Genomic DNA, 15,474 nt, shown 5'->3' with positions numbered 1-15,474 from the left:
ATAGATCATTTTCTAGTTTACGAGTTGGTTGGGCTTGAGCTTGCTAGACTTGCTCGTATACGAACTCAAGAAATTGGGATGCAGCTGGACATTCAGTAATGAAATGGGTTGGGCTTGAACAAATGGCACAAACATCCAAGACTTGTGTGGATTGGGAAGAGATGATTTGCCCAACTTGCAGTAGTCGGTCAAGTTTTTATGTCCATTCATCCACCTTGCTGAGTTTTTGTGACAATTCATCTATCTTACTGTGGATGTTTATGGAATGGCCTACGTCATAAATTCTACCTCTTTTTAGTCCAATCATGGGAGGATCTCTATGGGCGGCAGACATGTGGTGTAGAAAATTGTTGCTAAGGGTCTCGAATAGTTGCCAAGCCTCATGTTCATTTTTAAGCATGAATATTCCATTACACAAGGTGTCAATCATCTTTCGGTGCTTTTCTGATAGACCATCATAAAAGCACTGGACTAGTTACCATTTAGGTACGGCATGGTGTGGGCATTTACGGATTAGGTCTTTGAGTTTCTCTCAAGTCTCATGGAATATTTCTCCATCCATCTGAAAAAAATTGATAATGGCTTTTCTAATCTGATTTGTTTTTCCTATGAAAAAGTACTTTTTGAGAAATTCTCTCTGAAGTTGATCCCAGGTTGAAATAGTTACCGAATCTAAAGAGTTTAGCCAATACTTGGCTTTATCCTCAAGAAAAAATGAGAATAATTTTAACCTAAGGGCATCATCAGAGAAATTTTCGATTTTGACAGTAGAACATATCTTAATAAATTCGTTCAAGTGTTGTAAGGGTCCTCGTTCGACAGTTCATAAAAAGATGGTAGCATTTGAATAATGCTGGACTTGATTTCATATTATACTGCTTCCACGAGAGGAGGCTGAATACATTACGAGTAGGTGTAGGTTAAAGGAATAAAGTACTCTTTCAATTGTCATAGTGGGTTAGTCTCTTGGTTTGGATCCATGGTTTTGACTTGATTTATTCTGATCATTTTTTCTAGTTCTAGGTCTAGTGGGTGTAAATCAGATTGTAATGATCGACGTCCTAGCATGCACCTACAAGATCTAATCAAGTTCAAATTTCAACAAGTTTTTTTTTTGGAAGAGAAGAGAAGAAAAGGAGAAGAAAGAGAGAAAAGAGTTATAAAGAAAAGGGCCTAAGAAGTCCTAAATCTAGAGATGATGGAGAAGAGAGCTTTTAATTAAATTAAAATTTTCAATAGCAAGCAAGTTTTGTACTCAATCCTAACCAAGGGTTATCCTAGATCTAGATAGCTCCTAACTGTTTCAAGATCACCTTCGAATATTTCAAGTAAAAGATTAGCAACTCAACTGGTCAGATAAGTGTAAGGTTGGTGGAGTTTCCTCCATTGCTTTTCTTAGATACTAACTAAATTGGTCAGGCCAGCAAACGAAATCAATTAAAGAACCATCTTCCTTCAAAATTTTATCTCTGAACCACTTGTCTAGACACCAGTCAAAATGACTAACCCTAATCTGGTCCAACTCTTGGAGTTCCTTGTCCTAGTGAGCTCGAGAGTCCTTAGGGACCAACGTCTAATTGATTTTAGATTAGAGACTTAGGTCAATGCAATATGAAGGGTGGTGGTTTGTGGGCCCAAGAAGGATGATGAAATCCCTATCTTATATTGATTAGGGTTTGTGTCTTTAACATATTTTATGGAAATAGGTAATGCAAAAGGAAAAGATGTCCAATATAAGTAAGAAGCTTTTAAGGTTTAATTAATTTCTCTATTTTAGTTAAGTGTTATATGGTGTGCCTTTGTTTTTCTTTTATGTTATGTTACCTAAAGTAAAAAAAATAAAAGGTAGATTTTAAATTAGGTTAATTAGATGTGAAAGGATCTAGTGAATCTAGCTAAATGAAAAGTAAATTATGCTAAGATTAAAAGATAAGTAGGTAATTTACAAATAAAAAAGAAATCAAATCTACTATTAGAATAGTAAATTTTTCTAAATTATAAGAAGCAGTAAATTACTAGACTATAGAAAGTAGAAAATATTTCTAAGCATGTAAATAAAATAATTTAGCTAGATTTTTTTTTGATTTTTTTATGAACTAACCATGCTAATGATCTTTGGCAATGATATTAAAATTTGATCGCTATCATAGGCATCAAAAATAAATTATTAACTTAAAACTATATAGATAGTAGTGAGTTAGGATCGAATCCACAGGGATCAATGGTATTTTGTTCATCTTTAAGTAAAAGTCCTAAGAATTTAAATTAGATTGCAAATAAGCAAAAACAAAAATTTGGTTAAAAGAAAGCAAAAGTTTAAATTAAATGAAAATTGCAATTAACAAGCAAGCAATTAAGAAAGGTGACGATTTCAATTTGATTTCTTTTAAAATATAAGTTAATTCTTTATCATGTAATTATTAAAAGTATGATTGATCTTCAATCATAATCTATCTCGCTCGGTATAGATCATAGTGTTGGATTTCGATGGTGCAGTGGAAGGGCCAGATGTCTAAAATTTTTATTTAAAACACCTGATGCACCAGAAATCCTAATGCCCAAAAATCTTTGACTATATCAATCAAAGTACAATTAAATTAATCTTGGATAAGAAGAATACTTATAGCATTAATTTAAATTTTCACATGCATTCAAGTGTTCGCCCTTCAATGATGATCCACATAAAAATTAGATCAAAGACAGTACTCTTCCTTCACCTTGCTTCAAGAGTTCTCGCCCCTAAAACTTGACTAGCCCTGTATCGATCAGGTTTCTCCAAGAACCTGACTCGATCCTTTTAGATCTTTCTCTAAACTTTTGATATCCCTTCTTTAAGACCTTTACAATCTTTTTTTGGATCATATAAGGCTTTGTCTTAAATCCCAAAGCCTTGTCCTAAAACTAAGATGGGTTGTAAGAAAGAAGGGAGAGCAATGGAAAGAAATTGGAAAGGTTTTCTGAATGCCTCGGACACCCAGTGCCCAGGCCTTTTTATAGCCATCAGAAGGGTACTAAAATGGAAGGACACACCTCAACCAAGAGGCTTATCTGTTCTGAATATTAGAGATAAGAGTTTTTTCAAGCAGAAAGACTCTTATCAATGATACATCAATCAACACCTTCACCTACGCACGCATCTAGAGAAGGGATGTTTTTGCATCCCTTTCAAAACAAAAATATCCCAAATTTTCCACATAGATAGGGGATTCAAATTTAATTCTAGAACATTAGATAAAAAAGGAAAAAATCCCTCAGAAATAAGTGTTCTCATATCCCTTCACGTGAAGGCTGATCACCATGCGCGTGCATGTAAGGAGAAGCTTATGGCATCCGTTTGGACCTATGATAAATCCGAAAAAATTTTGGATAAATATTAATAAAATAGTTGATCAAATGTGGAACATTATTCGAAAGGTGATGTTCTAATTTAAATAAATTTGATCTATAGAAGGACTCTCTAAAGCACGAAGAGACATGATGCTTCAACATGCGCGCGAGAGACCCTTCTCATTTCCAATTTTTCTCCACCCCATTTAATTCAGAAAAAGTCTATCTCATGCTTTAAGATGTGCACCAGAGGATGGAGGGTGATTAGAGCTACCACACGCATCTGAATCCCATGCTAAAAGGACTCTTCCTTCTGCTCACACCAACACACACATGCAAATAATTTTTTGCACCAAGAGTCCTCCACAATTTGTACTCTTCGTATATGGCATTAAAATGAGATCTAACACCCCAAATTGGGTTGCTTCCAGATGGCATGAGCAGATCCAAATGCCCACCAAATTGGGCTAGCTAATTAGCAAAGAATGAGACCTAATTGATCTCCCAAGGAGCTAGGGTTTCTACATATGCTAGCATGCTTATCAGGAACCCTGATTGAATCCAAAATTTCAATCAACCTTATTAAAAGGATCCTTGATCAATTTTCTTATGTGTATGACTCATTCAGTTTCACATCTAGCCAGCAGTAGGTCCGGATGCAAGTTGACTAAATTTGATTAGATTTCAATCTAATCGATTTAGGTTAAATCAAGCTAACCCGAGTTCAATAATTAGAATCTTTTCTAATTGACGATCGAATTAAACTCTTTAATTCGATAAATCTACAAGTCAAGATTGATGTCTAACAATATATCATGACTACTCAGAAGATGTGAAATTTGATAAAAATATCAAATATATCCTTCAGTGATAAGTTACCATGCAATTCAATTCTTCGTTCATCCCTGCACCCTGAATATGTTCATGAGTATGAAATTATGTCAAACTTAAATACATATTCATATCGATTCTTAATTAACCAATGATGACTCCAATAATGAAGCATTAAAATTTTTTCTAATCTCCTTCCTACTTTTGATCAAAAGATTTTTTCTGAGTCATCTAGGGATGACAATACACAGGATGCGATCTCCTCTTACTAGGAGTGATCGATTCCATGTTAACCAACTCATAACCTTCATACACACTCTACCATATCTAAAATATCTCATATATATCTTAATGTCATGCCTGAGTATGAATCAAAATATAGATTCATATACATAAGATTCCATGATGATCTTAGGTCTAAGGATCACTTGCATAATTTTTACTTAGAGAACCATCTTTGACATGAAAATAAGACTTCCATAAGATGCTTTCTTTCATCGAGTCAATTCAGTGGACTCATTTTCAAATGAGCACCCACATCCTTGTATTAGTATCCTACACAAGTGACTAGTGAGATCTGCCATCCTCTCCGTCGAGCATACATAGGATGTGCCAGTCTATTCAGAATATTGATTTCTGACTCAATGATCTCATGATCAGAAATATTTAAGATTAAAATTTTAAGATTTTAGATCTCACTAGCATGACCTATTCATGTCTCTTAAAATTATTGTCCTAATCTTTAGTATTCATCATAATCTTAGAATAATAAGATGTAGCTAAAATGATGAATCAATACCTCATTTTATTATCAAATAATAAATATCATTACATGAGTTAAAAAATTATAAAAAAAGTTCCATCGCAATGCACTTGCTATTGGCTTATAGGGCACTCTTCTTTCAATCTCTTACTTGCACTAAAGTCAATCGCCTTTGTATCTCATACAATCACGATGGTGATTAAATAGCTGCTGTGGTATGATCTTGTGAATGTGTCTGCTATATTATTCTTTATGTCAACTCATTCTAGGATAATATTTTGTCTCTCTATAATTTTTCAAACTAGAAAGAAGTGCCTGAGGATGTGTTTGGATCTATGATGAGAACTAAGTTTCTTAGCTTGAATAACGGTCTCAGTGTTATCACAATAGAGTGACACCGGTCCTTCAATCTCAGGAACAATTCTTAATTTCATAATAAATTTTTTCATCCAGATAACTTTCTTAATGGCTTTACTAGCAGCGATGTATCTGTCTCAGTGGTTGAGTTAGCTACTGTCTGCTGCTAAGAACTCTTCTAACTCACTGTCCCATCATTTAAGGTAAATACGTACCCTATATTGACTTGCTATCATCCGGATCAGTTTGAAAACTAGAATCTATATATCCCTTTGGTTTCAATTCTGACCCTCCTCTATACATGAGAAAAACATCTTTAGTCCTTCTTAGGTACTTCAGAATATTTTTCACAACTTTTCAATGATCCTCTCCTAGATCAGCCTGAAATCTGCTAGCTACGCCTAAAGCATAAGCTACATCAAGTCTGGTACATAGCATGGCATACATAATTGATCCCACAGCCGATGCATAAGGGATTTCATTCATCCTCTTTCTCTCCTCTGGTGTCTTAGGATATATTTTCTTAGAGAGACGTATACCATGACTTGCAGGTAGATAATCTCTTTTATTTGCCTCCATATTAAATCTCTTTAATATGAGATCTATATACCGTGATTGGGATAAGCCTAACATCTTGTTTGATCTATCTCTATAGATTTTTATACCCAGTGTATAGGATGCTTCACCCAAGTCTTTCATGAAAAATATATTTGATAGTCAGGTCTTGACTGATTGCATCATTGAGATATCATTCTCAATGAGCAGTATGTCATCGACATACAGAACCAAGAAGACAACAGCACTCCCACTTATCTTCTTATACACACATGGTTCATCCTTATTTTTAATAAAGCCAAACTCTTTGACTGTCATATCAAATTGGATGTTTCAGCTCCTTGAAGCCTGTTTCAATCCATAGATAGATTTTTTTAGCTTGCATACTTTATTTGTCCTCCTATCTGAGATAAATTTCTCTGGCTGAGTCATATAGACTTCTTTCTTAAGATTATCATTGAGGAAAGTGGTTTTGACATCCATCTGTTAAATCTCATAGTCGTAGTATGCTGCTATAGTAAGCAAAATCCTGATAGATTTGAGCATAGCCACTGGTGAGAAGGTTTCATCATAGTCAATTCCTTACTTTTGTCTGAAACCCTTCACCACCAACCTAGCTTTATAGGTTTTTACTTGGCCATCTGCTCCTATCTTCTTCTTGAAGATCCCTTGCACCCTATTGGGGTCACACTCTCAAGCGTATCAACCAAAGTCTACACTTGGTTAGTGTACATCGAGTTCATCTCTGATTTTATGGCTTCCAGCTATTTGTCTGAGTCTCTACTCATAATACCTTTCAAATAGATCAATGGATCATCATTCTGAATAATGTTGATTGAATTGTCATTCTCAATGATAAAATTATATCTCAAAGGTGCTTGATGCATTCTATCTGGATACTTCTAATTGAGGATCTTCTTATGGTTCAACCATATGTATTTCTGGATTGATTTGTAGATTTTGAACTTTCGTAAGTTCAATATTCCTCCCACTGCCTCCTTCTTGGATGAATTTATTTTTTAAGAAAGTGACATGCCTACTAACAAAAATATTTTGTTTAGTAAGATAGTAGAAGTAATATCCATTAGTTTCCTTAGGATACCTTACAAACATACACTTATTTGATTTAGCAATAAGCTTATATCCAAAAATATTTTTGACATAAGCAGGACAGTTTCAAATCTTAAGATGTTTAAGATTAGATTTTTTTCCTTCCATATCTCATATGGTGTGTTTGCAACAGACTTTAGAGGTATTCTGTTTAATATATGTGCGACAGTCTCTAAGACATATCCCCAAAAAGATATTGAGAGATCTGTGAAGCACATCATGAACTGCATCATATCTATCAAAGTGCGATTCTTTTTTTTTGCTACACCATTTAACTGAGGTGTATAAGGAGGGGTCTATTCAGATAGAATACCTTTACTTTTAAGATGATCAAAAAATTCACTGGATAAGTATTCTCCTCCTCAATCAGATCAAAGAACCTTGATACTTTTTCTAGTTTATTTCTCGACCATACATTGATACTCCTTGAATTTATCAAAAGCTTCAGATTTATGTTTCATGAGATAAACATATCCAAACTTTAATAAATCATCTGTAAAGTTGATAAAATAAGAGTATCCTCCTCTAGTCTGAGTTGTCATCGATCTACATACATCTGTATGTACTAAGGCTAACAGCTCATTTGTCCTCTCTCCATGTCTAAAGAATGGAGTCTTGGTCATCTTACTTATGAGATAAAATTTATAAGTTTTCAATGATTCATAATCATACGGATCAAAAAATTCTTCTTTGTATAACTTGTTTATCTTTGACTCACTAATATGACCAAGAAGAGAATGTCAGAGATATGTGATATTCATATCTTTTTCTTTCTTTTCATATTTCTTTCAATATAAAAAATATTTTTATTGAGTACAAGAATTAAAAAAAAATTATCAATATAACTATTATCATAAAATTTATTAGAAAAAAAAATGGAGCATCCATTTCTCATTAGCCTTATTTCATAACTTTGTTTTAATAACAAAGATATAGAAATAATATTTCTAATGACCTTTAGTATATAATAACAGTCTTTCAATTCTAAAATTTTATCCGAAGATAAATCAAGCATACAGATTCCCATAGCCTCTATGCTAATGGACTCTCTATTTCTGCCATAAAGCTCAAGATCACCTCTTTTCAGACCTTTGATATTCTGTAGTCACTGTAATGAATTACAAATATGCCATCCATAGGCGGTATCCAATATCCAAGTATTAAAATTTGAGTCACTCAATAAAAAATAGGTCTGTATCATATACACATCTTTTGGAGCTATATTTGCACCTTACTTCAATCTTGCAAGATAATTCTTATAATTATTCTTCCAATATCTAAATTTGTCACATAATATCCATGGAGACTTCTTTTGTCTTTTTATTACTGCTGACTGATCTAAGATCAGGAATATCCAAAATATTAGAGTTTTTTTTGGTGTGAACCTAATTTGTAAGTTCCTCAACCAATCTACATAGTTAGGATCAGTCAACATATTTTTATTTATGATTTCATGCAGTGAAAATAAAGAAGCCATAATGCAGACTTATATCTATATAAATAAAGAATAATAGTATAAGTAGACAACTCATGTTGGACAAACATAACTAGATGAGGTCTTTTAAATAGTTATGTCTCTTACTATTTTATCGGATACCATAGCCCTCTCCTATGATAAACGAGAAATCCTAATCTAATTTTTTAATGGGGTTAAGATCCTAATCTCTCAATGAAGCCTTGTGGATATCACAACAAACCTCAACGAGTTCAAAGGTAGAAAAATCTATCCAATTGTATCTCATGCAGTTCTCAACATAATCGTTGCCCTTAAAAATGCTCATAGTCTTGTAGATATCACAACAAACTATAGTATTTTTAGTTAAGTCAGACCCTTCATTTTCATACAGTCATATCTAAAAAATACTATCCTTATGGATATCATAATAAAATAATATATTTAAATATATCATAAAGCATATAATATGCACCAAGACAAACTCACATCAATCCCTATAGCAAGCCTTGTGGATATCACAACAAACCTACTATGATTTTTGACAGGATATTGACTAGGCTTGAAGGAAGGCATATGTAGTGTTCAAAATACTAAGCAACCATTATTCAAGATTTGAACTAATGTAATTAGTCAGAAAAGTGTTAAGATTGGAGGAGATCTTTCCGTTGCTTTTTTTAGACACTAATAAAATTGGCCAGACCAGCAAACGAAATCAATTAAAGAACCATCGCACTTAAAATACTTCTTACATACCAAATGATTAATCGATTCAAGAAATAGGTCAGCTATTGGTTCACAACACTGACTTAATATGATTTTTTATGAAGACTTTAATGGTCTCATACACATCCTAATTCAATCAATCAAAATGATGCACTATTATAGTTATATTTTAATAATCATCATAACTAATCAGAGTATCCAATCATATCTCTAAGATATAAAATCATAATCATATAATATGATTATAATATAGCAAGGATATAAAAGACTCTTTTCACTGTTGTTCTTCTTGGGATGTTACAGTAGCACCCCTACATGCCATAAGAGTACCCATGGAATAGGAAGAGAGGATATTTGAACCCTACTTACTCTTATGATCGGATGGTCTGGTGATGAACCGTAATTAAAGTATTAAGTTACTAAAAAAAATTTATACATACATCATATATTTTATATTTAAAATATATCTCTAAGACATGCTAGGGTCTGGATGTTTAATTGGGTTCAACCCTTGACCCAACTTGAACCAAACCAAAAACCCAAGCTTGATCACAATCAAGATAATATTTTAACTTTTGATTATATAGATCAAGATAGGCTCTGATACCACTATTGAGTTTTGATGATGCAGTAGAAGGGTCAGGTGTTTAAAATTTTTATTCAAAATATCTGATACACTGAAAACCCTAATGCCCAGAAATCTTTAACTATATCAATCAAAGTATAATAAAATTAATCTTGGATAAAAAGAATACCTGTAGTGCTAATCCAAATTTTTATGAGGTGTCCAAGTATTCACCCTCCAATGGTGATCCACATAAAAATTAGACCAAAGACAGCACTCCTCTTTCACCTTGCTTCAAGAGTTCTATCCCCTAGAACTCGACTAGTCCTGTATTGGTTAGGCTTCTCCAAGAACCTAACTTAACCCTCTTAGATCTTCCTCTGAACTTTTAATTCTCCTTCTTAAGATCTTTACAATCTTTTTTTGGATTAGATAAGGCTTTGTCTTAAGTCTCAAAGCCTTATCCTAAAACTAAGATGGGTTGTAAGAAAGAAGGGAGAGCAACGGAGAGAAATTGAAAAAGTTTTCTGAATGTCTTGGATACCCAGCACCCAGGTCTTTTTATAGCCATCAGAGGGGTGCTAAAATAAAAAGACATGCCTCATCTAAGAGGTTTATCTAATCTGAATATCAGAGATAAGAGTTCCTTCAAGTAGAAGGACTCTTATCAATGATACGTCGATCAGCACCTTCATCTGTGCGTGCGTCCAGAGAAGGGATATTTTTTCATCCCTTCTCAAATAGAAAAAATCTCAAATTTTCCATGTGGATAGGGGATTCAAATTTGATTCTAGAATACATGATAAGGAAGGAAAAAATTCCTCAGAAAGAAGTGTTCTCACGTCCCTTCACACAAAGGTTGATCACCACGCATGTGCACGTGAGGAGAAGTTTATGGCATCCGTTTGGCCCTCTGATAAATCTAAAAAAGTTCCAGATAAATATCCATAAAATAGCTGATCAAATGTGGAACATTATCAGAAAGGTGGCATTCCAATTTAAATGAATTGATCTATAGAAGGACTCTCTAAAACATAGACAGATGCAATGCTTCAATGCGCATGTGAGATACTCTTCTCATTTCCAATTTTTCTCCACCCCATTTAATCCAAAAAAAATTCCATCTCATGCTTTGAGATGTGCATCAGAGGATGGAGGGTGATTAGGGCTACCACATGTGTATGAATCCCATGCCAGAAGGACTGCTCCTTCTGCTCACGCCAATATGCGCACGCAAATAATTTTTTGCACCAAGAGTCCTCCATAATTTGAACTCTTCATATATGGCATTAAAATGAGATGTGATGCCCCAAATTGGACTGCTTTTAGGTGGCACGAGCAAACCCAAATACCCACCCAATTGGGCTAGCTAATTAGCAAGGAATGAGACCTAATTAATCTCCCAAGGAGCTGGAGTTTCCACACGTGCTAGCATGCTTACTGGAAATCCTGATTGAATTTAAAATTTTAATCAATCTTATTAAAAGAATCTTTGGTCAATTTTTTTATGTGTGTGACTCATTGTGTTCCACATCTAACCAGCAGTAGGTTTGGGTGCAACCTGACCGAATTTGATTAGATTTCAATCTAATCGATTTAGGTCCAATCGAGCTAATCCGAGTTCAACAATTAGAATTCTTTCTAATTGATGATCGAATTAAACTATTTAATTCGATCAAATCTATAAGTCAAGATTCACATCTAACAATGTATCATGATTATCCAGAAGATGTGAAATTTGATGAAAATATCAAATATATCCTTCAGTGGTAAGTTACCGTGCAATTCAATCCTTTGATCATCCCTGCATCCTGAATATATTCATGAGTATGAAATTATGCCAAACTCAAATACATATTCATATTGATTCTCAATTAATCAATAATGACTCTGATGATGAAGTATTAAAAACTCTTTCTAATCTCCTTCCTGCTTTTGATCAAAAATTTTTTTCTAAGTCATCTAGAGATGAGAATACACAGGATGCGATCTGCTCTTACTAGGAGTGATCTATTTTATGTTGACTGACTCATAATCTTTATACATACTCTATCATATCTAGAACATCTCGTACATGTCTTAATGCCATACCTAGGTATGAACCAAAATATGAGTTTATGTGCATAAGATTTCATGATGATCTCAGGTCTAAGGATCACTTGCATAACTCTCACTTAAAAAACTATCTTTAATATGTAAGTAAGGCTTCCATAAGATATTTTTTTTCATTGAGTCAATTCATTGGACTCATTTTCAAATGAGCACTCATATTCTTGTATTAATGTCCCACACAAGTGGCTAGTGAGATCTACTATCCTCTCTATCGAGCATATATAGGATGTGCCGATCTATCCGAAACATTGATCCTTGACTTAATGCTCTTATGATCAAGAATATTTAAGATTAAGATTTTAAGATTTTAGGTCTCACTAACATGACCTATTCATATCTCCTAAAATTATTGTCCTAATCTTTGAAGTTCATCATAATCTTAGACATAATAAGATGTAGCTAAAATGATGAATCAATATCTCATTTTATTATCAAATAATAAATATCATTACATGAGTTGAAAAATTATAAAAAAAAATTTTATCGCAACATACTTGCGATTGGCTTATAGGGTACTCTTCTTTGACATAGTACCTTAATCTGCCTCTGCATAGTCACAGATTATTCTAAGTATCAAATTATAAAAATAAATAAAATATCCTATAATCGGATCCCGATCATAGTCTATCTCACTGAGCATGAATCATATCCTTAGATCACGACTCGTTTCTATGTAGCCATAGCCTATTCAAAGATTTAAATTATAGTCCAAACTAAAAGCATAATTTTGAAGTAATGAAAAAAAAAATTATTCTTGAAGAAAAATCATTACAATCAAGCTTAATTACATAATAAAAAAATTAAAATATAAATATTAAAAAAAATCTCATCTACTCCTCTGGAGAGTCAGAGTTTAGCCACGCATGGTGTCTGCAAGCATCATCTTCATGAAAGGAAGAAGAACCCTGGCAACTACCCTCTTTTTCTCTCTCAAAACCCCTCACAAAAGTTTTAAAATAAAAAGAGAATAAAAAGTTAAAGATGGATGCTCTCTGCTGCCTGTTTGCTACTGCTCCCATCCCTTGTAAATTCTCTATGATTTTTTGATTTTACAGATGAAAACTGGGTTCCATTTGAGTAAAAATCAAATTTTTAATTATTGTCAAATTTCTAGACCCTTGCCAGCCATCGAATGTTGATCAAATAGTCCAAAAATGGCTCAAATTAGTCCTATAATAGGTTAACGATGATTCTAGCCATCGAATCATTCATTGGATCAAATCTTGACCGTCGATTAGTGCACATGAAAGCTTCAGAACTCTTCTATTAGTCAGAATCATCCTTATCCGTTGGTTCTCGCCTGGGATCGCTTGATGCCGTCCGATCATGCAAATGGATCCTACTCATCCATGTGCTGCGACTGTGGACTGCGCCATCGCACCTGTGGATCGAATGATTGGTCCACAGTGCACCAACCGCTTAATGGGCTTGATTGGATTTGGGTTTGAGTCTAATTTAGCTTGATTTTGAGCTCAATTTGACTTGAATTTGAGCTTGCCTTTGTCTCTTAATTCAGGATATGTTTTAAGTCCGATTTGCTCTAAATTTGAATCTTTCTAACCTTTGAATCGAGCTCTTTCTATTGACAACCATCTTTCCTGCAAAAGATCAATAGAAGCATCAATTTTTAAAAATAAAAATAAATTAATTAATAAATTAATGCTTTTATTAACATGTTTATGGTACTTATCATTATGCATGATCTATAGAGAGCTCTAGTCCAATGTTGTCTTATAGTTATCAAGCTCGACATGGAGAAAGCCTATGATCATATTAGCTGAAGTTCCTCTGATAGGTCCTGGAGAGCTTTAGTTTCTACAGCTAATAGATTAGCTAGATCATGGGATGTATCCATATCCCATCCTTTACCATCTTGATCAATGGCATTCTAATAGACTTCTTCCAGTTTATAGTTGGACTTCATCATGTTTGGCCCTTATCTCCCTAGTTATTTATCATTTGTGCCAATGCTCTTTCCCAAGCTTTATAGATAGTGACCCTGGGGTAGGCCCTAGACCCCCATGTGCCTGCCTCAATGGCCTAGTTGATCTCATACTTGCTCTATAAAGATGATTGTTTTTTTGTAGACCAAGGGTCTGTCTAGAATGCTGCTATCTTCATGAAGATTTTGGAGAAGTATTACTTAACCTCTAGGAAGAAGGTGAATTTTCTCAAGTCTACTATGTATGTCAGTCCAAAGACCAAAGTTTAGTTGAATCATGTAATTAGGGAGTACAGGCATTACAGAGTAGAATGGGGTTTGGCATTATTTGGATGTTCCCATCATAGGGTGGAGACTTCAAAGGGCTAAGTATTCGGATGTGGCACTATTGATCCATGAGTAGCTTGAGAGCTGGTAGGCTAGATGGTTATTTATAATGGGCAAAGTTATGATGAGATCAATCCATAATTCCAATCTGATCTATCTTCTATCCAACACCATACTATTGAAAACCTCCCTACTAAAGCTCAAGTAGCTCTTTAGAAGCTTCCTATGGGGCATGCAGCATGGAGGGAGTGGTGTGCACCTTATGGCCAAAGACATGGTCTATCAGTCGATTAGTGATGGGGCTTAGGTATTTAGTCTTTGCTGATCAGAAGAAAATATTTAATAGCTAGACATGGTATGGTTTATCAGTCAGTTGGTGATGGGGGCTAGGTATTCAGTCTTTGTTGGTCAGATGAGAATATCTAATAGCTAGACATGTTGCGAGGTTTCTTCTCCGATCTGATAGACTTTGGAGTATGGTGATGCAGGCAAATACTTGTGGACATTTGGGGATGATATTTGGATTGATCTGGGCAGCTTTTTCATATGAAAGGAGATCTGCTCTCACACATCGAAAGTGATATCTTAGATCAGATAGTTAATAGGGGATGGATAGATTGTGGATCTTCCTCGAGATCTTTGGATTGCCAATCTCCCACTAGGGTGGTGGTTGATCTTTGTTAGGTTGGAGGTTGGAGAGTTGATGTGGGTTTGTGATTTGTTTCACCTTAAGGGAAGGGGTTGGAATACTATACTAGTGACTGGGCTATTTGGGGATCAGTTGGTTGAGAGAGTTTTTTCCTATACGATCCCTATTTATAGGGTTAGGATGTGAGGGTCTGCGGATCATCTTTTGGCTCGAGGGTGGCGGCTAGGGATCTTTATGATTTGCATAAGAAGGAACTGACCAGGAGGCTGGATAGAGCTTGGATTTGGAGATTCAGAGTCCATCATAAAGTCAACCTTTCTGTTTGGAAGGCTTGGGGCTACCTCTCCAATAGGATGGTGTTGTGGGATAGAAGTATGACCCTTCCAACCACCTGTGCAATAAAAGTACGAATAAGGAGTACTGGTACCAAGACCTTTAGATCATTGGCAACAAGGCTTCTTATATTGTTTACTACATTTGGCTTGCTTAGAATAGCAGGACCTTCGAGCAAAGGAGGTGGCCAACAGATTCATTTTGGAGAGAACTCCGATTCAGGCTGTTGAGATCATTTTCCCATTGTCTACTGGTTCGATCTTGATGACTTGGGAGACTTGAGACTTTCTCTTTGCTTAAGTAGCAACTCAAATGATTTTCATCACTTAAGAGCTTCTATCTCCAAGTTTCCCAAGGTCAACTTTGATGATAGTGTGATCGGCATGCAGCAAACATAGAGCAAGGTTTGTGATTTGAGTTCCAA

General features: G+C 34.6%; 1 non-coding gene across 1 annotated transcript; it reads left to right on the top strand.

The window, feature by feature from the left end:
* The first annotated feature begins 488 nt into the window (after positions 1 to 488).
* Positions 489 to 594, top strand: LOC114913801 (small nucleolar RNA R71). Its single transcript, XR_003799668.1, has one exon. It is a non-coding gene; the product is annotated as a small nucleolar RNA R71 (small nucleolar RNA).
* Positions 595 to 15,474: the final 14,880 nt, after the last annotated feature.

This window comes from Elaeis guineensis, chromosome 6 (genome assembly GCF_000442705.2).
Source record: "Elaeis guineensis isolate ETL-2024a chromosome 6, EG11, whole genome shotgun sequence".
In the NCBI taxonomy this organism is placed as follows: domain Eukaryota; kingdom Viridiplantae; phylum Streptophyta; class Magnoliopsida; order Arecales; family Arecaceae; genus Elaeis; species Elaeis guineensis.
The sequence above is the reverse complement of the archived record's forward strand: the minus strand, read 5'-3'. Positions and strand labels throughout refer to the sequence as shown.